The 27,610-nt window shown below is 47.1% G+C and overlaps 1 long non-coding RNA gene across 4 annotated transcripts in view; it reads right to left on the bottom strand.

Moving 5' to 3' along the window:
• LOC112546261 (uncharacterized) overlaps nucleotides 1–27,610 on the bottom strand; it is a 130,432-nt gene that overhangs the window by 39,786 nt on the left and 63,036 nt on the right. For all 4 annotated transcript variants that reach the window (XR_012897593.1, XR_012897594.1, XR_012897596.1 and 1 more), the window contains one exon: nucleotides 21,646–21,763. This is a non-coding gene — a long non-coding RNA (uncharacterized LOC112546261). The remainder of the gene's footprint in view (nucleotides 1–21,645; nucleotides 21,764–27,610) is intronic.

The following is a 27,610-nucleotide window of genomic DNA, read 5'->3' as shown; positions in this document are numbered from 1 at the left end:
ATTCCAACCTGGTCCGCGAGAATTGCGGGCATATTCCTTGTGCCCTTTCCCTCCACAAGATAGAGAGACACACACTGTGTATATTTTAGTAGGGAAGCAATTATCCAGTAACCTTCCCCCCTACGATTTGTTTCATATCCACATTCATTTAGTCGTCGCTTTGATGACTGGCCATGTAGCAACGGCAAGAGGGAAACCTTAAACCTACCAAGAGATTAATGACAGGCTCCGATGGAACAGATGTATATGAATAGCAAATGAGGCCACTGAAAGATCCCCATAAAACTAATGACAGGAGTTTCCACCGCAGCAGAACAGAGCAGAAAAGTTCATTCCAGAACTCGCCAATTATACCAGGCTGCATTTGTGTCCCACATGCAAAGCTGTAAAATTAGGGGCCAGGTACTCAGCGGGTGTAAATGGACATAACCTGATTTCAGTGGCACTGTCCTGGATTTGCACCAGCTCGGGAACTGATCCCTCCTTTTATGGCTTTTTCCCCCTTAGCTGTCTACTGCATCTTTGCTAACTTGTGTATTACCCCTGCACACTGTGATGAACCAGGATCTGTACTGAGTAATGCAGGAAACTTTGAACCAGTTCCTCAGCAGAATAACTCTTCATCTGTAGTTATTTGGCTGATCCTAAAAGGCCCCTACACTCAACTTGCTAACATTCCCCTGTTTGGCTGCACAGAAACAATTGCTGAAGTTGCATCTGATCCATTCCAAAATTGCACAGACTGTTCTGGGCAACATCAGGCAGAAGCTTGTGAAAATTGGGGGGGGCGGAGGTGCTTGCAGAGCTCTTGATGTGGAGGGAATAAGAGGTCACACCGAAACTTTGGTGGTGATAGTGGGGAGAATGAAGGGCGTGAGGCTAAACGGGTTGTATCCGGAGGCCATAGCGTGGGAGTAGAGGGGAATGGGGATTCCACAGAGCCCCTGGCATGAAGGATGGAGTGGAGGGAGTTGTAAGGAGACCCTTCGATAAAGGGGGATGGGAGAGAGGGACGAGGAGCTTGCGGGTGGAGATCAGAGGGATGCAAGAAGAACCCAAGCACATTGTAGCCTGGAGCAGCAACAAAATCTTTCCCTTACAATCATGAAAAGAATACTTGAAAGATATTTTAGCTCAGCCCAGGAACGCCCTGTGTGTAGCAGAACTCTCTTAAAGAAATAGACATTGCCAGGAGCAGATATTTCCAAACCTGTGTCTCTCTGGTCCATTGCGAAAGGTACTGACTGTGTGAAAACCAAGGGACATATGCTACCACAATTCCAAACTCATCCACCATGCCTTACTTTTCCCACTGCCTGAGGAAAGTCCTTCCTGAGTTACTGGGGAAGGAGAACATGCTGGTGTTTAGCCCGTGCAAGCTTAATATTTTATCTGCCTCATTCTCATGCATGCCACCCAGAAAGACAGGAAGAAAAATTGGATTAAGGGATCATGATGGTCCCATCTGAACTTCAAGTCTATGAATCTAGAAAAGGCGGCAGTGAGCCAAAATGTTACCCTCCTAAGGACCATCCCCGCTTGCAAAGTGCTTTGAGATCCTTAAACGAAAGAGGCTATGAATGCAAAATATTAGCAATAGCTTTTGCCAGCTCCAAGGACTGTACTTCTGTGCTGAAAGCCAATCAAAACGTTTTCTTTCCTCGACTGTATAGTCTGTGCAGCATCACACACATGGACTAAGGCACACAAACACACACACATGCATTCACACTCGAATAATCATTCACACACACAGAGAGAGACATGCAATCACCCACTCCCTTACAAATTCGCCCACACCGCAACACAGATTTGTCATATTAACTTACATCCAGAGACACTAACACACTGGAGCAAATGCACCTCACACACAATTAAAAACCCATATGCCTGCAAACACGCACTCAAATCCAAATGTGCAGACACAGACACACACCCGCTTCCATGGTGTCTGTAAATCCCAGGCAGCAATCAAGGGTTTATTCCATGAGTCCAACATTCACAAATCAGGCTGCCAGCCCTGAATACAATTACAGGGGTTGGAACATTTCGCCATCTATGGAGGGAGCTTTTACACCTCTCAAATGAGGCCCTTGGTGAATTTGAATGTTGATAGTCTGGGAAGTGAGAGAGCGGGGGTGGGGAGGGAAGGAATCTTTATCTTGATCTGATGTTGACACCCAAGACTTCATTTGCAGTCATGGTAAAATTCAGCCCAGGGTCCCCAAGTCACTAAAAATGCAGCAGTACGCCTGCTCAGACCTTTAGCAGGGGACTAGGGTGGGGAACTACGTTCATGCTGTGAAAGTCTTGCTTGAAGGGACGCAATGGGGTGTTCTCACTCGGCCCTTGTGCAGGGAACGCGACAAAAGAAAAGGACTTGGAGGTCTGGGGACAAGCTCTTAATGCGTAAAGAGATGAAAAGTCAGGATGTGAAAATGTCACCCATTTTTAACAAGCAGTGACACTCAGGAGGAGGCAGAGAGAGAGAGACTCTGATCTCAGCTGTGCTGACAGAAATCGGGAGTACACTCCTCAGAGATAACAGAGCCACTTTGGAGCAGCAGGGGCAGTGTTGTCAGCTCTCACAATTTCCAGGCGAATGGCACCGGGTTCTTCTTAAAATCCCCCACTCCTGGAGTCATGGGGTTATGGGAGAATCTTGCATTCTCACAAGAAAAGCTGCCGTGCTAGCCCGAGTGGATGCGAAGGAAATCTAGGAATTGGAACACCATCCTTTCCCTGAAGGGAGAACACATCCGAAGGCAAATATAACAACCCCTTAATTTAAAAAAAAATATTTAAAAACCAATCTCATGATTTTTGTGGTGTCTAATCATTTGGGGGGACCTGGCGCTAGCCGTACTGCCCTGCTGTAACAGAGACAGGAATTGAGGAAGAAAGGAGGGGTCAAGTAAAGGGAAGAAGAAGAAAAAAGAAAGAAAATGAAAAAATAAAAACTTGCAAGGTTGAGCTGTGCCATGGGCGGCAGGTGAAGGCCCAGCTGGGGATGGCAAACACCAGCCCCGCCCCTTCTACCTGAGGCCCCACCCTTTCCACCCAAGCCACGCCCCTTCAGCAATCTCTTCCACTGGCCAGCTGAAGGGCGAGTTTCTATGCTGCAGCCCCCCCCCCCCCCGGAGGCCAGGGTGCTGAACTGCTGTGCGTTCCCTTGTCTTCATTTCCCACCACACACGAGCTGTACCTCATGGGTGTGGTGCAGGGGGTAAGGTATAAGCTGCACCACACTAGAATAGCCACTGGAAGCCTCATGTCCCTCAGGAGTCAAAATTCATCCGTCATTTCCTCCGTGACACCTGCCATCATTGACAAGGTCCTACTCTGGCTCTGTTGCAATAACTAACAGTCTGTAAAGAGCAACCCAGCAGAAGCCTTTTAACTAGGAGTGTTACTGGGCCTAGAAAAACCCAAGAGCAATGATGCATATTCTTGAGTGCTACCGGCTGCTGCCTTATCTCTGGACTAGCTAGGAGCACAGACCTCGCTCCTTTCTGGAGCACCCTAGTGACAGCCGAGTGGAGCCTTAGTTCTACCCACGCCTTATCACTGCCCCCCAAAACCGATGGTAATTGGTTTCCCTACGGAAAAATCTTCCCACAACGCAGGAGGAAAAGGGACAGTTTGTCAAATGTAATATTTTATTTGGTGCTTTTTTAAATTGGGGACAAACATTTTTGTTTCACTTCAAGTTGCATGTTCCTTTAGGTTTTTGGTCACTTGGTTATGTTCTGAACCATCCCCTCCCCCCACAAATCATTCATTATTTTTAAGGGGGGGGGAATAATACTCAGTGTTACTCTCCAGCCACTTGCTTGAGGAAGGAGGAGGGGTGAAAGACTCAAAGTGCTCAGTTCCTCCTGCCCCCCTGGATCAGAAGTGCACTCTGAGGATGTCTAAGGGCAATTTGCTTCCCGGGGAATCCCACATGAATAGGTAGCCCATGGGACAGTGTAGTCCTTCCTTCTTTTGGGAATGCATTTTCCAGTGTGAAAAAGGGGAACATTTTTAGTCAGCACTTGCCAGGTAAGGAGAGGTCTGGTTTTGGGCAGGCCTACCAGTAGGCACCTGTTCTCCTTCCCAGAGTGCCATGCATCAGGCTGCAAATGTCACCTTTGCCCTTAGTGTTTTCATGGTGGAGTGTGAACAAAAAGTGAGGGTGATGGGGTGCAATCATAGCCGACCCTTTAGGATTGTTCCCCGGTGTGCTGATCATGCCACTGATGCTCTTGCTATCTGAGGCTCCCCACCACTCTGCTGGGCCAGATCCTCAGGTATCCCAGAGTTGGGGTTACTACCCCGCTATATTGCAATGCAGACACTGAACCCACTTCAGCTCTGTCTGGACACAGTTCTCGGGCTCAGAATCCAGGAAACCAATCACTAAATGGGACCAAAACCACCACATACATTTGTCTCTCTCTGTGTACAAGTTTTACACAGGAAAAGCTTATCAGGTAAGCTCACTTTCTTAATGAAAGACAGATATGCAAAGTGGTTGCTCCCCCCAGATAACAATTATTTACACTGGGCCTGATAGTAAACAAAAGTGCTTTTATTAAGTACAAAGAGTAGGATTTAAGTGGTTGCAAGTGGAAACAGACAGATCAAAGCAAGTTATTAAATTAAAAAGAATAGCAAATGCATAGCTAGTTCTAACTCACTAAGAAATGTATTACATGCAAATTCTTACTCTAAACAGCTGTTCCTATTTCAGGCACAATCTTCAAGTCAGAGACAAAATCTTTCACCTTGACATGGGTCTCCAGTCTGCTTTAGAGTTCTTTGTAGCCTTTTAGGGTGTATCAGGTATTTTCCCAGGCCAGTTAAAGACAAAAGGAGATTGTGTCCCATTGCTTAAATAGTCTTTCCACCTGGGTGAGTATCCTTTGTTTTACATCCTCCCTTCCATGGAAAATGCCAGGTTCAGAATGGATTCCAGCACTAGGTGATATGGGCATAGGTCTCTCTAGACCAAACTCTTTCCAGAGGTACAGGACAAACAAGGCTGTTCACAAGTCATTAGACTTCCAGGACACCAGTAATGGCTCTAATTAACACATGTAACACTATAAACAGACTCACACTCCGCATTTCTAACTTCACATACAAGAATGAGGCATGCACCAAAACAGGACATACAGATCCAGCAGACTGCAATGTCAAAATCAATAGTTCCCATCGGGTGTTTTGTCTAAAGCACCTTTGAGTTATGCACATTTATATTCATAAGGCAAATTTCATAAAGCATAGCCGGGGGGGGGAGAGGGAGACCATCACAGTGGGGTCCCAGCCCCTGGATCTCAATGGAATTTACAGTTCAGACTTAGCTCATGAACATTAGAATGAGGTGAACCTGAACACCATGGACCAGATGCCCAACTGGGATAAAGTGGCCTAGCTCTTCAGTGGACCCAATATCAGGATACTCATCTGCTATGAACCATGTGGAGTCACTTTCCCCAGGTGTAACATGACCTACGGAGGTGCAGTGGGGCGTGGAGAGGCAACCCCTCGATACAAAACATGGCTAGCCCTGCGCAGCCCGCAGACAGAAGAGCACCAAAGAAAATCCAGCACACTGAAGAAAGGGATGATGCAACAGGTGACGCCGTTTTATTTCTTTACTCCTCTACCCTAGGACCTGGCATATTGTTAGGTGTCAAGAAACCAGACGTGTCGTCTTTGAAATGAAATAGAAAACCGAGGCTGCTGGGAGACCCACAGATGCTACGAAAGATCTCAGATACATTGGGCATGGATGAGGTATAGAATCCTAGACAGGCCATTTGCAGTCATTAAAGATCCCACTGGATTTTTCTCCGGAGACATCTGTAAAGAACCGTGAATGAAAGCTGCGAAAAGGTAGAACATTGCGATAGCCTTGGTAGGAGAGAGCAGGCTTTGCTCCACTACAGGAATATACCAGCAGATAGTAATCGATAACTTCTCTGGTCAGCTTTTGCCCCCCCATAGCCTTCTCCTTTCTAAAAATCAAAATAAAGAGCAGTGAGTAGTTCTGGAAGTGGGGAGGTGGATATATTTGGCCATTAAACTCAAGCTAGCTCTCTGGTTTTCATAAAAGATGTTAGTCTGTGGAAAGTGCATCCCTGTGTTTCACGTTTATGGCCCAGCTGGTGACTTGTGTATCAAATCCACTCAGTTTAAAACTCAAAACAGGATCTCCCTGCACTAAAATACTATCAATCACATTACAACAAGGACACAGTCAGACTCTTATTGAACACACAATTTGATACCAGCCTTTGTCCATGCAGGAGGGCTTTGAACTACTTTGGATGGGGGCAGGTGAACAAAGCCGACAGATAAGTGAAAAACATGGAGACCTGGGAGACAAGTCAGAAATTGGGTTATAATAGCAGGGATAAAGGAGAGATAAGGCAGAACTGGGGGGCAAAATAAAATCAGTATCTTAGTTGTCTGTGTACAAATGCAAGAAGTATGGGGAAATATGCAGGAAGAACTTGGAATGCTACTAAATAAACACAACTATGACATAGTCGGTGTCACAAAGACTTGGTGGGATAATACACATGATATACATATTGGTTTAGAAGGGTACAGCTTGCTCAGGGAGAATAGGCAGGAAAAAAAGGGAGGAGGTATTGCCTTATATATTAAAAATGTATACACTTGGACTGAGATGGAGATGGATGTAAGAGACAGACTTGTTGAGAGTCTCTGGGTAAGGTTAAAAGGGGTAAAAAACAAGGGTGATGTCATGCTAGGGGTCTATTGCAGACCACCTAACCAGGAAGAAGAGGGGGATGAGGCTTTTTTTAAACAACAAAATCATCTAAAGCACGGGACTTGGGAGTGATGGGGGACTTCAACTATCCAGACATCTGTTGGGAAACTAACACAGCAGGGCACAGATGCTCCAAGTTCTTGGAATGTATTAGAGACACTTGCTTATTTCAGAAGATGGAGAAAGGTACTATTGGGGGAGGGGGGGCTGTTTTAGATTTGATTTTAACAAATAGGAAGGAACGGGTTGAGGATTTGAAAGTAGAAAGCAGCTTGGGTGAAGGTGATCATGAAATGACAGAGTTCATCATTCTAAGGAATGGTAGAGGGGAGAACAGCAAAATAAAGACAAAGGATTTCAAGGAGATAGACTTTAGTAAACTCAGGGAGCTGGTAGGGCAGGTCCCATGGGAAGCAAGACTAAGAAGAAAACAATTGAAGACAAATGGTAGTTTTTCAAAGGAACATTATTAAGGGCAAAAAAACAAACTATTCCACTGTGTAGGAAAGATAGGAAGTATGGCAAGAGACCATTCTGGCTTAACTAGGAGATCTTGAATTATCTAAAAGTCAAAAAGGAGTCCTAAACAAGTGGAAACTAGGTCAAAGTAGAAAGGATGAATATAAACAAATAACACAAGTATGTAGGGGTAAAATTAAAAAGGTAAAGGCACAAAATGAGCTCAATCTAGCGAGAGACATAAATGGTAACAAGAAAACATTCTACAAATATATTAGAAGCAGGAAGACCAAGGACAGGGTAGGCCCATTACTCATGGAAGAGGGAAAAATGATAATAAAAAAAAAGGAAAAGTCAGAGGTGTTTAACGACCTCTCTGTTTCACTTTTCACCAAGATCTAGACACATTTTAGGAAGGGTATGGAGTAATTGGAGAGGGTCCAGAGAAAAGCAGTAGAAGTGATTAAAGGTCTAAAAAACATGACCTATGAAGGGCGACTGAAAGAATTGGATGGGATTAGTTTGGAAAAGAGAAGACTGAGAGGGGACATGATAGCAGCTTTCAAATACCTAAAAGGGTGTTACAAGGAGGAGGGAGAAAATTTGTTTTCCTTGGCCTCTGATGATAGGATAAGAAGCAATGGGCTTAAATGCAGCAAAGGAGGTTGAGGTTGGACATTAAAAACTTCCTACCTGCCAGGGTGGCGAAACACTGGAATACATTGCCTAGGGAGGTTGTGGAATCTCCAGCACTGGAGATATTTAAGAGCAGGTTAGACCGACACCTGACAGGGATGATCTAGATGGTGCTTGGTTCTGCCATGAGTGCAGGGGACTGGACTTCATGACCTCTCGAGGTCCCTTCTAGTGTTCTAGGATGCTATGATTTACATCAGAGCTGAATCAGTGGGTTTTTCACACTTTGCTCAGATACAGTGGGCCGGGACCCAAGGTACTTTCAATCAAAGCTCAGAGTGAGTTTCCTGCAGCTCCTGAACTCACCCAAGAGCTGGGCACTGCGGGGAACTCACCCGTGGCTCCAGGTAGCCAGGGGTAACTTATTGCGGACCAAGCGCCATAGATCATCCACGATAGATGCCTATCTAACCTGTGCTTAAATTCTACAAGAGATGGATCAGAGGGGTGGCCATGTTAATCTATATCTGCAAAAACAATGAGGAGTCCTGAGGCATCTTAAAGACTAACAGATTTATTTGGGCGTAAGAGTTTGTGGGCAAAACCCCCACTTTGTCAGATGCATCATACACCTGAAATGGGTTTTTGCCCACGAAAGCTTATGCCCAAATAAATCTGTTAGGGTATGTCTACACTAGCTCGTTAATTCGAGCTAGGTAGGCAAATCAGGCAACCGGAGTTGCAAATGAAGCCTGGGATTTAAATATCCCGAGTTTTATTTGCATGTTCCCATCCGGCCGCCATTTTAAAATCTCCTTAGTTCAAATGAACTGCCCGCGGTTACATGCGGCAGTTTAAAATTAATCCGAACTAAGTCCTTAGTTTGGATTAACTGTTACTCCTCGTGGAATGAGGGATATTTAAATCCCAGGCTTCATTTGCAACTCCGGTTGCCTGTTTTGCCTACCAAGCTCGAATTAATGAGCTAGTGTAGACATACCCTTAGTCTTTAAGGTGCCATGGGATTCCACGTTGTTTTCGAAAGAGAAGGAATCTCTTAGCCCAAACCCGTGAAAAGATCTATAAAGGAAGGGCCAAACTGGCCGAGAGCATAAGAATCAACACACGAGGTTGCTTGGATTCATTTGGTAGTTGTATCTACTTCAAAGTGCTGCATTGGGCCTTTATTTGATCCTTGAGGTGGGGGGCAAGTGGAAAGGAAGAGAAGAGAAGAGAAGAGAAGAGAAGAGAAGAGAAGAGAAGAGAAGAGAAGAGAAGAGAAGAGAAGAGAAGAGAAGAGAAGAGAAGAGAAGAGAAGAGAAGGAGCCTTTAAAAATGAAATTACGTTGCTCATCACTTCCTCTTTCATAGCAAGAAAAAGCCTAGCATAGTTACTTAACCTGAATCTGTGTCACTCTAGCCCCTTGGCTGAGCCAAAGGAATCTCGCCGCTTCAGCTCCACTTGGCAATATATTACAGGTGTTGTCATGGCAATGATTTATGCAAGAATTAGTCACCGCTGCAGCACTTCTACAATAGGATGAAAAACAATGGGAAGACGGTAGCATGTGGAAGTGCCTGTGACACGGTGGGGAGGAGAAAGCACGTTTCCTTTTCCCCAAACAATCTCTCCCTGACATTTATAAAGCTCAGAGAAAAGTTAGTCCCTACTCAGAAATGTTATTAATAGTAATCTGACAATAAACCAAACTTCAAATTAAACCTTGCCAGCAGCTGCCAGAGCAAATTCTCTAATGGCCCATTCCTTTACTAAACTTCGATTGGGTAACCGTCAGAGCAGCAGATGAAATTATTACATTTACATTGTTATATAAGAAGAAAATTGGAATTTATCGGCGGTGGGGTTGGCTGGCTCTGCTGTGCCTCGGGGAGGCATTCAAGGAGGAGACAGAGCAACATTGCAAAGCTGCATTTGTCTCTTCTTGGCAAGATGTGCCCCGACAACAGAGCCGGTAGTTTACCAGGAAAGTAGGCATAAGAGATCTTCCGGAAAAGGGTTTATTTTCTGAAAGATCGCGTCTAGACTGGCGCTTTTCTCCGGCATAACCCCGAGCCGGAAAAAAGTGGCAGCCATGTTCATGCAAATGCTGCAGGGGATATTTAAATCCCCTGCGGATTTGCAATTCCGACTTGTCTCATTAGCATCCCTTTTCTGGAAAAGGGTGCCAATGTAGACGTAGCTTAGAGTTTTTTCTGAAAAAACTTCAGTTACATCTACACTGCAATTGGGTTCTTTTGAAAGAAAATCAAAAGAACAGAAGGGTTTTCCCGACATTGGTAATCTTCATTCTACAAGGAAGAAGCCTTTTCCCGAAAAAGCTCTTTCAGAAAAAGGTGTGTGTGTACAGGGAAGAGGGATTTCTTCCAAAAGAAGAGGAAAGAGGAAAAAGCACAGGTGCTTTAATGGCCACTCCATCCAGAATAATCACAGTTTAAATGCGAGATAGCGTCTGCACTGAATGGATGCTATCTTTCGAAAAAACAGATTGCTTTTTTGATGCGTTTTTGCAGTGTGGACGCTCTCTTTCGGAAGAAGTTTTTCCAGAAGATCTCCAGAAGTCTGCAGTCTAGACATAGCCTCAGAGCCCAAGCTAATGACTCAGGCTTCCTGGATCCGGCCTATGGTGTTAAAAACAGCATTGTCAACATTTTCCGCTCAGGCTGGAGTCTGGGCTCTGAAACCCAGCTAAGGGTAGCAACCACATACAGCTAGGTTAGGGCCACATTGTACAGTAAATCCAGGCTCTGATAGAGGTGTGAGCCCAAACCCCCTTCCCCACACACAAATCAGACTATCTTGGGCCAGTAGGGTTGCCAGATATCCAGTATTGACCTGGACAGTCCGGTATTTCCACCTCCTGTCCAGTAAAAAAAATCAGAAAATAATGGACACCTAAAATGTGCAGTATTTTCTGATTTTTTTTCTCCCTGCCAGGAGGCAAAAATACTGGACACCTGGCAACCCTACTCAGCAACCAGGCCCAGCCCCCGGGCCCCTCCCCCACAGGCTCCACGACCACCTCTGTCCCCCCTGAACCTCTCTGTCCCCCATGCTTACCTGGTTCTGTAGGGAAGCTGCCTTCTGGCTTGATCAGGAAAACAAGATGGCTGCCAGCAAACAGCTTCAAAGGCTTTTCTTAAAGGGGCCATTTATTTTACTTTATTTTTTTTGCTTAACTCTCAGGGTCTTTTTTTTTTTCCTTTTTGCTCAACAACTTTGGTCTCCTCCTTTTTTTCCCCCGGTGTTTTTTTTTTTAAGGGGCGGTGTTCGGTATTTTTAGTTAAACCATCTGGCAACCCTATGGGCAGGGGCCACTCTGGACTCTGGCCTGCAAGTGCTACTGGTCAGAGTTTGATTCCTGCTGACACTCCGGCCCAGCCCTGGCCTTGTGCAGCATAGACGCAGCTCAAGCTGCAGACTCTAGTCAGAAAGTCTGTGTCATGCAATAAGGAGCACCACTGTGAAGCCTGGGCCAGTGATTGTAAACTAGGGGTGTGAACAGGTCACTTGTTAACTGGTTACCTGGTAAGCGTCACCCTTCCTGGGTGATCTTACTGGATAATGGTTAACTGCTTCCCCAGGAGCAGCCCCTCACCCGAAGCCTGCCACAGGCAGAGGGTTACTCTAGCTCAGCAGCCAGTCCCAGGTGTGGGCCTGGAAGTTGGCAGCCAGTCCAAGCCACACCTGTGGGGCCAGGAGCCAGCAGCCAGGCCCAGCCCCATATAGGGTCCGGGAACCAGCAGCAGGCCCAGCATGGGGGTGCAGAGCTTGCAGCCAGCCCCAGTACAGGGCTGGGAGTAGGAGCCCCATGGGTTGGGAGCTGCTCCACCGGAGCTAGAGTAGTCCCCCAACTGGGATCTCATTTAGTTGGTTAACGAGCTAAATGCTAGTGTAACTGAACGTTTAACCGGTTAACTAATGAATCGGGATTTTGCATCCCTACAGTAAACCCAGGTTCCTGCGTAAGCTCTGGTTTGGAAACACTGAGTCTGTAAGGCAGGGGTCTCCTACCTTTGTAAGCAGATCACTTTTTGAAATTAAGTGCAATCCAAGATCTGCCTCAGACCCAAATACCCTTGTCCTGCCTCCTTCCTGCCCCTTCTCTGAGATCCTGCCCCTGCTCACTCCATCCTCCCTCACTTTCACCAGGCAGGGGCAGCAGGTTGGGGTGCAGCTCTGGGAGGGTGTTTGGATGCAGGGATGCTCGGGGCTAGGGCAGTGGCTTGGGGTTCACGAGGGGGTTCATGTTCAGGGTAGGGTTTCAGGATGTGGGCTGCAAATGGACACTGCTTACCTCAGGAGGCTCCTGGGTGGGGGTGCAGTGGGGCTAAGGCAGGATCACCCCTGCCCTGGCCCTACACCACTCCCAGAAGCAGCCATCAAACTCTATCCCAAGTCCTGTTGTGCCCCCTGCCCTGCTCTGCTCTGTGGCGATAGGATACAGCGTGAGAAGGGGGCACCTTAGCATCAGCATCCCTCTTCTCTCTCCCCTGCCCTGCACAGCAAGCAGGAGGCTCCTGGAGGTGGGAGGAGGCAAAGGGCAGGAGATGCGCAGCAGTAGGTGGACGGGCAGCTGAATTGCCCACACTTGACAGCCTCTTAGCCAAAGCAGTCAGGATCACCTGTCAGAGGCTCCAAGATCTGCCAGTCGATCCCTACTGGTTGGTGACCACGGCTGTAAGGGTATGTCCATGCTACAGGGAAAATCGGCATTGCCACGGTCGATCTTCCAGGGTTCCGTTTACCAGGTGCAGTACAGATCTACTAGATCAAACTCAGAGGGCGCCCCCATCGGCTCTGGTCCTCCTGCTCCTTGCAAGGAGCCAGGGAAGCCAACTCTCCTGCTGTGGAGACAGAGATTTAAGATACGTCAACTCCAGCTACGTAATGTACGTAGCTGGAGTTACATATTTGACTTCAGCCTTCCCACACTCCAAGTTCACAGTGCAATGTAGACATTCCCTCAGGGGCTTCTGTAAATGTGAGAAGCAGGTTAAGAATCTTTAAGAAAAAAGCCAGCCACTGGAGAAGGATGAGATGGGGCTAAGGCACAAGAGTGGGATTCCCACAAGATCTGGAGGGGGATGGGTATCGTTTCATGACTCTCTGCAACTGATTTCTGCTCAGACACCTGGGCAAGTTACTTAATCTCTCTTGGGTAAAATTTTTCACAGTGGGTAAGGGATGTAGGCGCTTAAGTCCCATTTTGAAAGGTAACTTAGGCAATTAGAAACATAACATTGAAAGTCAGAGAGATTTAGATGCTGGGGGCCCAGAGCCTCAAAATACATTTAAGATTGAAAAAATAGTCCCCCTGCAAGTGTAGCAAGTTACAGTGCTGTAAAGCGCCAGTGAGAACCAGGATACAACGCCTAGCGCTTTAGCTACTCCTCTCGTGGAGGTGGTTTACACAGAGATCTCTCACCCAGCGCTCATGCCATGACCACACTGTCAGTTTAAAGTGCTGCCGTGGCTGTGTTTTAAACTTTTATATGTGGTCAAAGCTGTAGGCGCCTAGCTCCAATCGATGTCAGTAGGAATCAGGCACGTGAATGTCTCTGACAATCAGAGCCTATGTGCCTGCATAACCCTCAAGATGGAATGTCGGCGCCTGTGTCCCCTGAGCGCTTCTGAAAAACATTACGCTCCCTGCCTCAGTTTTCCCATTTATAAAGTGGGATGAATTGTCTTTCTTCTCTAACCTGTGGACTCTGTTTTTTTCTGGAGGGCAGGGAGTCGCTCTCTCTTACTAAGTTGGAGCATGTTGGAGGAATCAGTGTCTACTGACCACAACACTGCAATCCAATAAGACGCGTGGGATAGTGCCCCTGCCTGGCTGAGAACAGCACTGTGCCTTCTACGCACACAACAGCAATCATTAGCAATGGGCGAGGTTCAAAAGTGCTTGATCCCATCAATAACAACACCCGTGTAGGGAAGGACAATGATGGATGATCCGAAGAGCACCACATTCGGAAGTAGTGATTTATTCTTGTTTTCTTAAAAGGGCCAGATATAAATCAGCATCGTTCCATTGATTTCAATGGCACTCTACTGATTTACACCAGATAAGGAACTAGCGCTGGATATTTGGATGCTATAACAAAGGAAGTTCATTTTAAAAGTCAATTTCAGTGACAGTTACATTGAAAACTACGTTAACAGAACAGTAAGGTTGCAAAATCAAGCACTTAAAAGCTAGGAAATGACAGAATTGCTGTCTTGGGCCTATGCATTATGAGGCAGTCTTTCATCATATGATCACTCCCTACTTTTTCCATGTTTAAAGTATGGCAAACTTAAAAGCAACTCAAAACAGGGTTTTTATAATAAATGGGATGTGTCTGCAACTTGAGTCATGAGGAAAGCTACCAACTCCCCATGCCATACAGAGTGCAGTTCTGTGGCCACTTACGCTAACTTCACCTAGGCCCTCAGTCTAACTCCATCTAGACCTGGAAAAAACAAACACACACAGATCTGCCCCCTTTCTAGCCTATTGTAAAGCCAGAAATATCGATAATTCCTCCAACCCCCCTCACAACTAGGCTAGACTTTTCAATCACTTTCACCCTCTTCCCCCTGAATTTTGCTTTTTGGCTGGCAGGAAATCTTTACTAACTTCTTAATAGTTTTTAAACATATGCATTGTCATATGAGTTTACCGTCAAACTCGGCCGCTAAGCCTAGTGTAAGCCTCAGAGGCACAGAACATATCTGTTCAAATTATATCAGTTTGCGTCTTAAAAAATAACAGATCCGTACCATGTGCCAGTGCTTTGGCAGAGACAAAATGTCTCCTTTCCTAGCTGCCTTTAACCCATTTCATGCTGGACCTCATTGAACAGGGCATGTGGCTGGTTAGTATTTGCAGCCCAGACAACAGGTGGCAGTGGAGCACCTGTGGTCAGGAAGATAAGGGACAAGACGGAATGAAAGCAGAGGTATCCATCTCTGTTTTCAGCCCTTCTTCCATTCATGACTACACCTTTGGCATTTACCAGAATAAGACTGAGTAAATGCACAGGGATTTGCCACCTAGGAATTATCACAAAATCTTGGAGTCACCTGAAGTTTCAGTGGCTGACTTTGGTGATTGTATAAGTACTTAGGGGTATTCCACAGTCAACTTGTGGAACTCCTTGCCAGAGGATGTTGCAAAGGCCAAGATTATAACAGGGCTAAAAAAAGAGCTCAAATTCATGGAGGTAGGTCCATCCATGGCCATTCTTAAGTTCTCTTGTACATTTTCCACCAGAACTCTGGAACAGTCAGACCAACACCTGTTCCTAGAAACTCTCCCCAGGTTTTGCACTGAGCCCAGCACCAGATGGGACAGAGCTTTGGGAGATAGAAGAGCAATAAAACTCAGAATCCTGAAATTTGTTGCCTGCCTGGGGCCGCAAGAGGTGGACACCCGCCTGGTCTAGTGCGGAGATCGTGGACTTCATCGAGGTTTAGGGGGAGGCCTCCAACATCCATGATCTCCGCACTAGACACAGGAACGTGGCTAGCTACAGCCACATTGCTGCCAGCCTGGCCACCAAAGGCCACATGCGAACCCAGGAGTGGGTTTGCATGAAAATCAAGTTGGTCCAGTGAGACCCCCGACCCTGAGCCTAGAACATAGGAACATAAGAACGGCTGTACTGGATCAAACCAAAGGTCCATCTAGCCCAGTAGCCTGTCTGCCGACAGCAGCCAGCACCAGGTACCCCAGAGAGGATGGACCGAACACAATGACCAAGCGATTTGTCTCATGCCATCCATCTCCAGCCTTCCACAAACAGAGGCCAGGGACACCATTTCTACCCCCTGGCTAATAGCACTCCATGGACCCAACCTCCATGAATTTATCTAACTTCTCTTTAAACTCTGTTATAGTTCTAGCCTTCACAGCCTCCTATGGCAAGGAGTGCCACAGGTTGACTATGTGCTGTGTGAAGAAGAACTGGGGTGCGGGGTTTTGGATAGGAGGGGATTGTGATTTGAGGCAGGAGATTGGGGTGCCAGACCTGGGAAGAGGTATGGGTGCATGTGGAGTAGCAGGGCAGGAGTAGGGGGGGGGCAGAAGGTTGGGGAAGGGAGGTGCTGGGATGCCAGAGGCAGGTTCTGGCCAGGAGACTTACCAGCCAGCAGCCAAACCAGCATGCCTGCCTGCAGAGGTAAAGGCCTGCGGAGCTTAAAATGTTTCTACTTGCTCGGCCAGGTGCTTAAGTAACTGGGCGGGAGGGCGGCTGCTTGGTATTCAAACATGCAACTCCCATTGACCAATTTCTGTCCAGAAACTGGCCAATGGGATTGTGCCGGGGCAGGAGCAGCGTCTGAATCTTGCCCCCTCCCCTCTGGACTCATACAGAGAAGATGCCCTGGAGCTGCATTTCTGAGTGCCTTGCGGGGTTGTGGGGCAAGTAGGGGAGCCTACCTGTGACTCTCCACTACCTCCACGGGCTGGATCTGGTGACTTGGCCCAGGCCTGAGCTAGATCCTGCTCTTCAGTGGTGGCAGGCCAATTTCCAGCCTTTTCACCCCAATTGCACGAGGCTGAGAGAGGGCAGGGGGCAGGCCGGCCCACGACATTTTGGCATCTGAGGCGGGGAGCTCAAATGATGCTTCCAAGCCGCCTTTTCTCCTGCCTGCCTGTTATGTCTCTTGTGCCCACCTTCCTCCAGCACAGCACTCCCCCATCTCTGTGCATCTAGAGCAGAGAGAATACATCTGCGCCAGCAGCAGACACAACTTTCTACACTCTGGGTCCTAGTGGCACCCCTCTTCCCCCACAGTCTGGCACCTGAGGCGGCCGCCTCAGTTCACCTCACAGTAAGGCCAGCTCTGGCAGGGGGCATGTGCACCATCTGACAGACACAGCTGTGTCCAGCTGTAGCCAGGAAGGGTCCTTAGTCTTGCTCTCTTCTCTCGCTCGCTTTCCTACCTGTGACCATTGCAACCAACTGCTCAGACATTTGTTCATCCCCCTGCCTGGCAAGTCGAAGGCAGCAGAAAGGGAGGCCTGGCCGAAAAGGCCACCTGTCAGGGTTTTAGCGTTTGCCTGGAGAACCTACGGTCTCAGACATGCCTGAGCACACAAATGAAGCTGCTGATGCAAGCGGCACAGTGGGATGGGAAGATCTGACAGGCACAAACGAGACATGTTTTTTTCCAGGGCAGCTAAGAGGGATGGCTTTGGAGCACCTTCCTGGTGTGGGTAATTACCACGTGAGAAGCAAAAGAGAACTTAATGAGGAAGCCGACTTGGCTGGTTCATGTGAGGCATGGCGTGTGCTGTGGTGTGGAGGGGCTTTTCTCCTCCTCCCTCCTCCTATTCCTGGCGTTCATGCCACCATTGTTTGACACCTTGTCGGCTGTGTTCTAAAGCGCCACACAACATGCAAATGCAAAGTGCTCCACTTAGGAAGGCACAACCCGTGTCGCACACACAGAATGGGAAGTGATTGTCTAGGACGGAGTCCTGCTGAAAGGGATGAAGGGTTCATAGTGGACCACAAGCTAAACGTGAGTCAATAGTGTGACGCTGTTGCAAAAAAAGGAAACGCGATTCTGGGAGGCATGAACAGGAGTGTTGTGAGCAAGACATGAGAAGTCATTCTTCCACTCTAATCTGCGCTGATTAGGCCTCACTTGGAGTATTGTGTTAGTTCTGGGCACCACATTTCAAGAAAGATGTGGAGAAATTGGAGAAGGTCCAGAGAAGAGCAACAAAAATTATAGGCCTAGAAAACATTTACTACAAAGGAAGACTGAAAGAACTGGTCTTGTTTAGTTTAGAAAAGAGAAGACTTAGAGGGGACATGAAAGCAGCTTTCAAGCACCTGAAAGGGTGTTACAAGGAGGAGGGAGAAAAACTGTTCTCCTTGGCCTCTGAGGATAGGACAAGAAGCAATGGGCTTCAATAGCAGCAAGGGAGGTTTAGGCTGGACATTAGGAAAAACTTCCTGCCTGTCAGGGTGATTAAACACTGGAATAAATTGTCTAGGGAGGTTGCAGAATCTCCATCACTGGTTGGATAGACATCTATCATGGATGATCTAGGCATTGTTTGGTCCTGCCGTGAGGGCAGGGGACTGGACTCGATGACCTCTCAAGGTCCCTTCCAGTTCTATGATTCTAAAAGGGGACCTTGTGGGCAACAAGCTTAGGAAGAGGGCATCGCGTCCCGGATCATCAGCTATGGGTTGAGTCCCTCAAGGCCTGGCAAAATAAAAGGGCCCTTTTGGGAGCTCATGGGGTCCAGGGCATATATCCTTGGGCAGCTGCTGACCTGCGGGCGGGCTCATCGGCATAGCATGTGATTCCTTCCTACAGATTTCATGGCATCTCAAACAGGGTCAGGACACGGTTTGATGTCCAAGCAGCTCAGCTGGGAAACAGAACCGGCCAAACTCTATGCACTGGTGCAGCTGCTCTCACGCCAAACTACACCTGCATCAAATCCAACTCTGAGTCCCACATCTAGCTCATATCTTTTCTCCTTCCCTTCTTTCTCCGGGCACTATTCTTTTCTGTTGCTCCCAGCCTTCCAGCATGTGAGGCAATTCACTGTGAGGCAACAAAACAAAAACAAAAACAAAACAACCCCCCTCAAAACCAGGGATAGAGAATAAGACAGAAAATATCTTATTGCCTCTGTATAAAATCATGGTATGCCCACATCTTCAATACTGCATACAGATGTGGTCGCCTCATCTCAAAAAAGATATATTTGCATTGTAAAAGGTTCAGAAAAGAGCAACAAAAATGATGAGGGGTTTGGAAAAGAGGAGACTAAGAAAAGCTTAGAAAAGAGGAGACTAAGGAGGGATATGAGAGAGGGCTATAAAATCATGACTGGTTTGGAAATAGTGAATAAGGAAAAGTTATTTACTCCCACAACATAAGAACTAGGAGTCACCCAATGAAATTAATAGGCAGCAGTTTTAAAGCAAATAAAAGGAAGGTTTTCTTCATGCAGTGCACTGTCAACCCTTGGAACTCCTTGCCAGAGGATGTGGTAAAGGCTAGGACTTTAACAAGGTTCAAAAAAGAGCTAGTTAGATTCATGGAGGTTAGGTCCCTCAATGGCTATTAGCCAGGATGGGTAGGAATGGTGTCCCTAGCCTCTGTCTGGAAATGGATGACAGGAGAGGGATCACATGAGGATTCCCTGTTGTGTTCCCTCCCTCTGGGGCATCTGACATTGGCCACTGGACAGACAGGACACTGGACTGGATGGACCTTTGGTCTGGCCCAGTCTGGCCGTCTTCACGCTCTTATGCTGGTAAAAGGGTATGGCTCAAGCACTCTGGTTGCAAAAGACCTGTTCCCACACAGAACAGGTGAAGCTCAGACACCAGCCATGCTAGATTCCAACATGTGGTTTCCCCATCACCGACTCTATCCTGCTTCTACTGAAACTCAGCGGCTGAAGATCAGGTGCTACATTCCTCAACTCTCCTTTGATGAGCTATCTGCTCTAGGAACAAGAGGGTAATTAGGCCCGGCAGTGAGGCCAACTCGAAGACAAGCTACCCAGGAGAAAGCAAACTTGGATGGCACGCTCGCCACAACTGATAACAGATACAGTAATAATAGCTAACTGATAATAATATACGGGTCCTCATATGGTGTTGATTGATACTAGAAGGTTCAAGGAACTTTTCCTCTGTACCTGGGGTCTCAAACTCATGCCCTGTGGGCCATCTACGGGCCGAAGCATATTCACAATCTGGTAGCCATCCCCAAACCCCGCCCCTTCTAACCATTGCACCCTGTCCCCCAAAGAGCATGGCCTTGGGGATTACTGGGGGATGGGGGTTATCATAGGTTGGCAACCACGCGGGTGCAGTTGGTTAAAATTTGAGTGAGTGGCATTGCGATCTGGTGTGCTGGAGGCCAAGTTGCAATGCCCAAACCACGGAGGTGAGCCCAGACAGCCCCATGGTGCAGGACAGTCACTGCTGTGGGGTGAATACAGAATATTCACTTTCTCCACACCAGTCTTGATTGTACAGACCCCTATCATATCCCCCTTTAGTCTCCTCTCTTCTAAGCTGGAAGGTCCCAACCTTTTTAATCTCTCTTCATATGGCAGCTGTTGCAAACCCCTCATCCCTTTTGTTGTCCCTTTCTGAACTTTTTTCCAATGGGTCAGGGGAATGGGGTGCAGGTCTGGGAGGGGGTATGGCTGCTGGAGAGGATTCTGGGTCGGGGTGAGGTGTAGGAGGGTGTATAGGATCTGGGAGGGTGTTGTGCAGGAGGGGCAGGGGTGCAGGAGGCAGGCTCTGTCTGGAAGGCATTTACCTAAGTGCCTCCTGGCCAGCAGCTCTGTAGCACCCCCAAGGCAGGCTGGGATCCCTACCTGCTGCAGCCCCAGCTCCCTGTCCTGGGTCACTTCCTACCCTGATTGGCTGACTCTAGCTCACCTCTGATTGACTCCTGGGGCAGCCCTTGCCCAGGGCTGTTTTTAACACCTTTTTCCCCCAGGATCAGGGTGACACCCCACTACCGGAACCAACATTGTAACAGAAACCAGCACCAGGGCTATGTCTACATTGGCAAGACTTTGCGCCAAATATTTTTAACGTGAGAGTTTTTACGTTAAAGTATTTGCGCAAGAGAGCGTCTACACTGGCATGTGCTTTTGCGCAAGAGATGTGCTTTTGTGCAAAAGCATCCGTACCAGTGTAGACACTCTCTTGCGCAAGAAATTCATGTTGCCTGTCTACACTGGCCTCTTGCACAAAAGCCCAGAAGTCAAAAGCAGCTGCTTTTGCACAAAATCTTGCCAATGTAGAGGTAGCCCAGGGCTATGTCTACACTCTCGGCTTCTTGCACAAGTATGACCGTTCTTGCGCAAGAATCCGCAGAGCATCTACACTGACCGCCCGCTCTTGCGCAAGGAAATTTACAGTACGGTGTGGTAAGAGAGGGCTTCTTGCGCAAGAGCTACGCTCTTTTTTAACAAGTGTAAGCCCTCTTGTGCAGGAGCTCTTGTGCAACAGGGCAGAGTGGAGGCTCGGCAGGGATTTCTTGCACAAGAAAGCCCTATGGCTAACATGGCCGTCGGAGATTTCTTGCGCAAGAGAGCATCCACACTGCCATGGGAGCTCTTGCGCAAAAGCACAGCGCGCACATGGCAGTGTGGACGTTTTCATGCACAAGACTTCCTGCACAAGAACCCTTCTGCAAGATGTTCTTGCACAAGAAGCCACAAGCGTAGACATAGCCCAGGTGTTTTACCAGCACACAGGTCTCTGAGTTGTTTGGGGGCTTGAGCAGAGATAAGAAAAAGGGGGCCTGCCCCAAGCTTCCATGGCCCTGATCCAAAGCTGCCTTTTCCTTATTTTAGCAGCTGCTCATGTAAATAGATCGCAGATATATTGTCGGTTCCCAATAAATAGTCTGTGTTCTGAGAGGCTGCAGAAAATGGTCAATAGGAATCTTTCAACAGACTTCAGTGGCTTTTGGGTCATGTTCCTAGTCTGCGGGAGAGAAGTGAGAAGTACTGGCTTCCGCACAAGTCCTTAAACCGCATCCCCTTGGCAAAGATGGGAATAGAACCCAACTCCCTCTCCTGTTCTGGGAAGGCTACATCACACATGGAGGCTGTCGCCTTAAAGAAAAAAAGAAAAGGGGGAACAAAGAGCTGCCTGCTGAATTAAAATGTATTTTCCTCCCCTCCCCCAAGAAAGAAATCTCGCGAGCGTGTGAGTCAAAACCACGCAAGCCATACGAGTAGAATTACCTTCGTATTAATATCTCCAATGGGTCTTGAGTATCTCAACAAGATACTCAACAGTTCCGTGTGAGCTGGCACGGAACCAGGACGTTACAGCGGCGAGGTGATTCGGGGCAGGTAATTGCTAAAAACAGAGCAAGATTAATTAATGATTAACAGTGTAAGTAGAACTCCGCAGAAAATATAATTAGCACGGCATGTACTTGATGTAACTTAAAGGCTAATAAAAGGACTCCAGCGCTCCTGAGCTGCGTTTTTTAAACTACATGGGGCCGGATCACCAGCTGCGGTAAACTCGCATAGCGCCAGTGACTTTGACCGAGTCATGCTGATTTTCCTTAGCTGGGTAATGGGTACTTCCTGCCTCTGTACAGTGTGCACATGTATCCATACGTTTATTCGTACGGTAGGCAACTTCATCCAAAGACCTCAAAGCCTTTAATGGATATCATGAAGGCCTTCTGACAGACTTTTGAAATGGATTCATTTTTATTTCTCACAGCGTATGACACACAGTGACATCTCATATGGTCGTGAATCTCTACCAAGGAGCAATAGCATCAAGGATCTTTTATCCCAACTGGCACATGAAAAGTTGGAAACCACAGTTCATATCCTCAGCTGGAGTAAATAAAGAAACAATAATCATGCCTAAGTCTTGTAAATTGACCTATTGCCATTTCACTCAGTGGAGCTATCCCAGTTTTCACCGTCTGAAGATTCCAGCCCCGTTATTCATAGCACTGCCATTGGAAATAACTGGGACGAAGCGTCTGTGACTAAATACCCAAGAGGCAGCATCACGCGACAAGACTCACACAAAGGCACACGAGGGTCACCATGACCCAGAAATCATCTGTGAACGGTCAGCGAGGATGTGCTCCGGATACATGAGCCCCACCAATTTAAAGCTAAGCTCGCTGACTGCACGAGCAATTCTGAGACGCTGTCTCAGACCATCAGCGCAGCCCAGAAGGCTGCTAGCAAAGCGAAAACAATATTTCTGATCTGACAGGAGAATTAGATCGGGCACTGTTCAAGCAAAACGTCACAGGGGTTTCAAAGTAGAGCGCCATATCTGCCGTCAGCATGGGCTGTCTAAATCCATCAGGATGCCAAATGAGCATTTTGCTCGGCCAGCTCCAATTCTTGTTGTGAACCTAAACCAAAATCCCCAATCCCAACACCGCATTCCCACAAATGCTCCAAGGAAAAGTAACAGTAATTTTAGGCCAATGTGCAAACCCCAGAAAGTGTGATAATGAAATTTAACACTAAATCCGAAATTAGAAAATATTACAATAGTTTTAAATCAGAATAAAAAAGGACACACAACCACCAAACTGCCTATGGTCACCATGTCTCTTTCCTGCCTTTTCCTTATTTTAGCAGCTGCTCATGTAAATAGATCACAGATACATTGTCGGTTCCCAATAAATAGTCTGTGTTCTGAGAGGTTGCAGAGAAAGGCATCTGGGACAAAAACACAGCAAGCCATTTTGACCTCCCCTGGCGATATAGATTGCAATGTAATAAATAATGGAGAAGGTTTTCCACTTGCCCTGAGCCACATGGGCAGAGGTAGTTACATTTCTTTGTGCCAGTATATTGGCCTTCGAAGTATGGACTGAAGACAGATAGTAGTAAATGCCCTCCTTAGCATATCAGTACACAAATTATCTAAACAGCTGGCAAACCAATGAGTCCTTCTAACAAGGGGAGACCCAAGTGACAGAGCTGAAAATGAAACAACTCCTATACCCAGCTGCTTATTTGTATCCTCTCTCCTCAACTTGATTCTGGATTTCACATTTTAAAACTTAAATCGAATCACTTCAGATTCTTAGAAACCAGGAACAGAGGAGGAGTTAGGGCTGCCAATGGTGTTGCCAGTTCTCATGAGTTTGTCGTGAATCTCACGATAGTTATTGTTATCCTTGAAGACCCAGCTCCTGCAATCAAGTCATATATGATGATTTCAGACTTCATTCTTAAGGATAAAGTAAGTGTTTAGCCCTTGAGACTGTAGACAAAGCTTCAAAATGTGACTCCCCCCATGTGTACCAAACGCTCAAAAAGCAGAAGGCAGCGAAAAAGAACTGCACATATATTATTTTTAAGAACATAAGAACGGCCATATTGGGTCCAAAGCTCCATCCAGCCCAGTATCCTGTCTGCCGAGATTGGCCAATACCAGGTGCCCCAGAGGGAGGGATCACAACAGGTAATCCTCACCTGATCCCTCCTCTGTCACCCACCTCCAGAGAAAATGACCTCATTTGTTTTTGGTGAGCCTGAGTCACCATTTTTGAATATTCTGAGGTTGACAATACCTATTATTAGAGGAAGGAACCAGGAAGTCAGGCTTCTTCGCCCTTTTTTGGGTTCCACTAATGCCTTTGCTTTGTCCTTGAGTAGAACTAGTCAGTATATCACAGTGCTGGTCTAAGGATTAATTATGCAATGTTTGCAAAGTACTTTGAACAAGAAAAAGAAACTTGCCTTCTCCGGGCCTCTGTTTACACACCTGTTAAGTAAGAATCATAATACCTACCCTAGCGGGGGGAAGGCTGGCTTAATTATTTCATGTTTGCAAAGCTCTCCTAGATCCTAGAAGAATGATGCTACAGAAGCAAATGATAGGATTGTTATTAGAAACAGGTGCAAGCTGGAAAGTTCACAACCAGGTGCAAGCTTCTGCAAAGTTTGGAAAGAGTCCAAAAGAAGAAGGTACTCGCCTTCGTGCAGTAACGATGTTTCTTCGAGATGTGTCCCTGTGGGTGCTCCACTATTGGTGCCGGGCTTGTCCCGGCGCTGCAGATCGGAGATTTTCCATAGCCGTAGTCGACCAGACTGTGCATGCACAGTCGGCATCATGCTCCATTCGCACCCTTCGCTCGTGTGCGGTCCGGCTCCCACCAGTTCCTTTCACTACTTATCGACCTGAAACGAGACTAGACAGAGCTCCAGAGCAGGGAGGAGGGTGGGACGTGGAGATGGACACATCTCAAAGAAACATCGTTATTGAATGAAGGTAACCTCTTCTTCTTCTTCAAGTGGTCCCTGGGGGTGCTCCATTGTTGGTGACTACACAGCAGTATCTGTTTGCACTAGGGAGCTAGGTTTAATGTTAATGGATAATACTGTTGAAGTCATCACCGAGTCTGCTGCTAAGCATTGCACAATTGCTTAGTGCTACATAAATGTCGTGTCAGATGACCACATGGGCAGCACTACAAATATCACTCAGCAGAACTCCTCTAATGAAAGCCGTTGAGGTAGCCGTTGCCCTCGTAAAATGGGCCTTCGGGTGAGACCGGAGAGGTCTCTTGCGGACGTTGTGGCAAGTAGTCATGCAGTCTACTATAAGGTTTGAAATGCGCTGGCTTGATAGAGCACGGCCCTTGGAATGCCCTGAAACTGATATTATTAGGTGATCTGTTTTGTGCCAGTCCTGGGTTCTATGTATATAGAAGGATAGCGCTCACCTTATAGCGAGTGTATGGAGTAGCGCTTCCCATGAGGAAGAGTGAGACTTCGGGTAGAAGGAGGGCAGCACTATAGACTGATTGATGTGAAATTTTGTACAAACTAAGGGGATAAAGGCCGGATGTAGCCATAATACCACTGAGTCTCTGGTAAAAGTCATAAAGGGCAGAGTTGCCATCATAGCCACCAACTTGCTGACTCTACGTGTAGACTTGATCGCTAGTAGAAAGAGGACTTTTATCATGAGCCTATGGAAGGAAATCGAGGCTAAAGGCTCAAACGGAGAATACATAAGGGGTATCCAACATGAGGTCAAGATTCCAAGAAGGGGGAGATGGTCTGTGGGGAGGGCTGAGGTTTGTTAGGCCTTTGATGAACCTTTTCATGGTATGGTTAGCGAAGACCGATGCTCCATCTGCAGAGTGATGAAATGCACTAATGGCAGCTAGATGTAGTTTCAGGGAGGAAAGCGAGAGCCCTGCTTGTTGTAGCTGTAACAGATAGTCGAGTATGTGATGAAGGCTCAATGTCTCGGGGTTGATTTGATTGTCAGAGCACCAGAGAGTAAAATGACGCCATTTCACCAGGTAAGTCACACAAGTGGATTGTCTTCTGTTATGCATTAATACATTTTTCACTTGCTGCGAACACAGATGCACCTGAACCAGTCAGGAGCCATGCCGTTAGATGCAATGCCTCTGGTCTGGGATGCAATAGGTGACCGTGGTTCTGGGAGAGTAGGTCTAGTGGGAGGTGGTGAGGAAACATGGGGGCTTCATGGACATTAGCTGGAGGAAGGGGAACCAGAGTTTCCTCACCCATGCTGGTGCTATGAGGATCACACCTGTGCAGAGTCTGCATTGATCTTTTCTAATACTCAAAGTATGAGCACTGTCGGGGGAAAGGCATAGAGCAATGGACCTTTCCAACTGATTAGAAACACATCTCCCATCGACCTCTCTCCCATTCCCGCTCTGGAACAGAAGAGATGACACTTGGTGTTGTCTTTTGTGGTGAACAAATCCACTCGGGGAGTTCCCCACTGATGGAAAATTCGATGGACAATATCTGTGCGTAGCTCTCACTCGTGGTTGTAGGGAAACTGTCTGCTTAGATCATCTGCAATAACATTGCTGATGCCTGGTAAATATGATGCTAATAGGTTGATGTTGTTTGTGATGTACCAATTCCACAATTGTATTGCCTCGGCACAAAGGGACCAAGAACTCGCCCCACCTTGTCTGTCGTTGTAAAACATTGTGGCTACATTGTATGTTAGTATTCTGACAATGGAACCTGATATGTAAGTTCGGAAATGTCTGCAAGCAAGGTGCATTGCCCTGACCTCCAGAAGGTTTATGTGCAATGCTCTCTCTGCAGGTGACCAGCTGCCCTGAACTGTCATGCTGTCCATATGCATGCCCCAGCCTATGAGGGATGCGTCCATGGTTATTTGAAAGGCAGACTGCGAATGATGAAAGGGAATGCCTGTCATCAAATTGTGTGGGTTGGTCCACCACAATAGGGAGGAGCAGACGTGAGGAGGGGGTGTTACCTCTCTGTGGATGTTGTGCTTTGTTGGAATGTATACTGACGCTAACCAATGCTGTAGACATTGTAAATGGAGACGGGCATATCTGACCATGAATGTGGTCACAGCCATATGGCCCATTAATTGCAAACAAGTACGCACCGGTACTGTGGGTGCCTGCAGTAAAACGGTTACCAGATCCTGTATGGCCTGAAATCGCTCTGTTGGTAAGTATGCACGTACACTGATGGACTCTAGCCTGGCACCTATGAAGTTTATGACCTGAGTTGTTCTATCGTGGACTTCTGTTAGTTGGTTATGAGGCCAAGGGAGTTGAAGGTCCGTCTGATGAGGGTGACCATGTGAGTTGTGTCCCGCCAAGACCTTCCCTTTATAAGACAGTCATCCAGATAGAGAAAGATGATGATGTCTTTGCATCATAAATGCACGGCCACTACCGATAACATCTTGGAAAACACTCTGGGAGCCGACACCAGACCAAATGGCAATACTCAATATTGGAAGTGCGTGTTGCCAGATACAAAACGAAGGAATTGTCGGTGCGCCGAATGAATAGCGATATGGAAGTAGGCGTCCTGCAAGTTGAGGGCTGCAAACCAATCTCCATTGTCAAGTGATAGGATTATAGTCGTGAGAGTCACTATTTTGAAATGTTGTTTTTGAAGATGACAATTTAACTTTCCCAGATCTAAAATGGGCCTCCATCCCCCTGTTTTCTTCTGTGTTAAAAAGTAAGGGGAATAGAATCCTTTTCCCTAGAAGTGGTATGGTACCATCTCTACAGCTCCTATTGTTAATAAACGATGAACCTCTTGAGATGGGTCCCTGAAGAGAGACGGGATTGGTGGGGAGGGAGGAGAAATGGAGGTGAATGGGATTGCGAGACCGGATCTCACAACTTCCAGGACCCATTTATCTGTTGTTGTCTCA

The sequence above is a fragment of the Pelodiscus sinensis genome, chromosome 25 (assembly GCF_049634645.1).
Source record: "Pelodiscus sinensis isolate JC-2024 chromosome 25, ASM4963464v1, whole genome shotgun sequence".
Lineage (NCBI taxonomy): Eukaryota > Metazoa > Chordata > Testudines > Trionychidae > Pelodiscus > Pelodiscus sinensis.
Note: the sequence above shows the minus strand (reverse complement) of the source record. Positions and strands in the feature narration are given on the sequence as shown.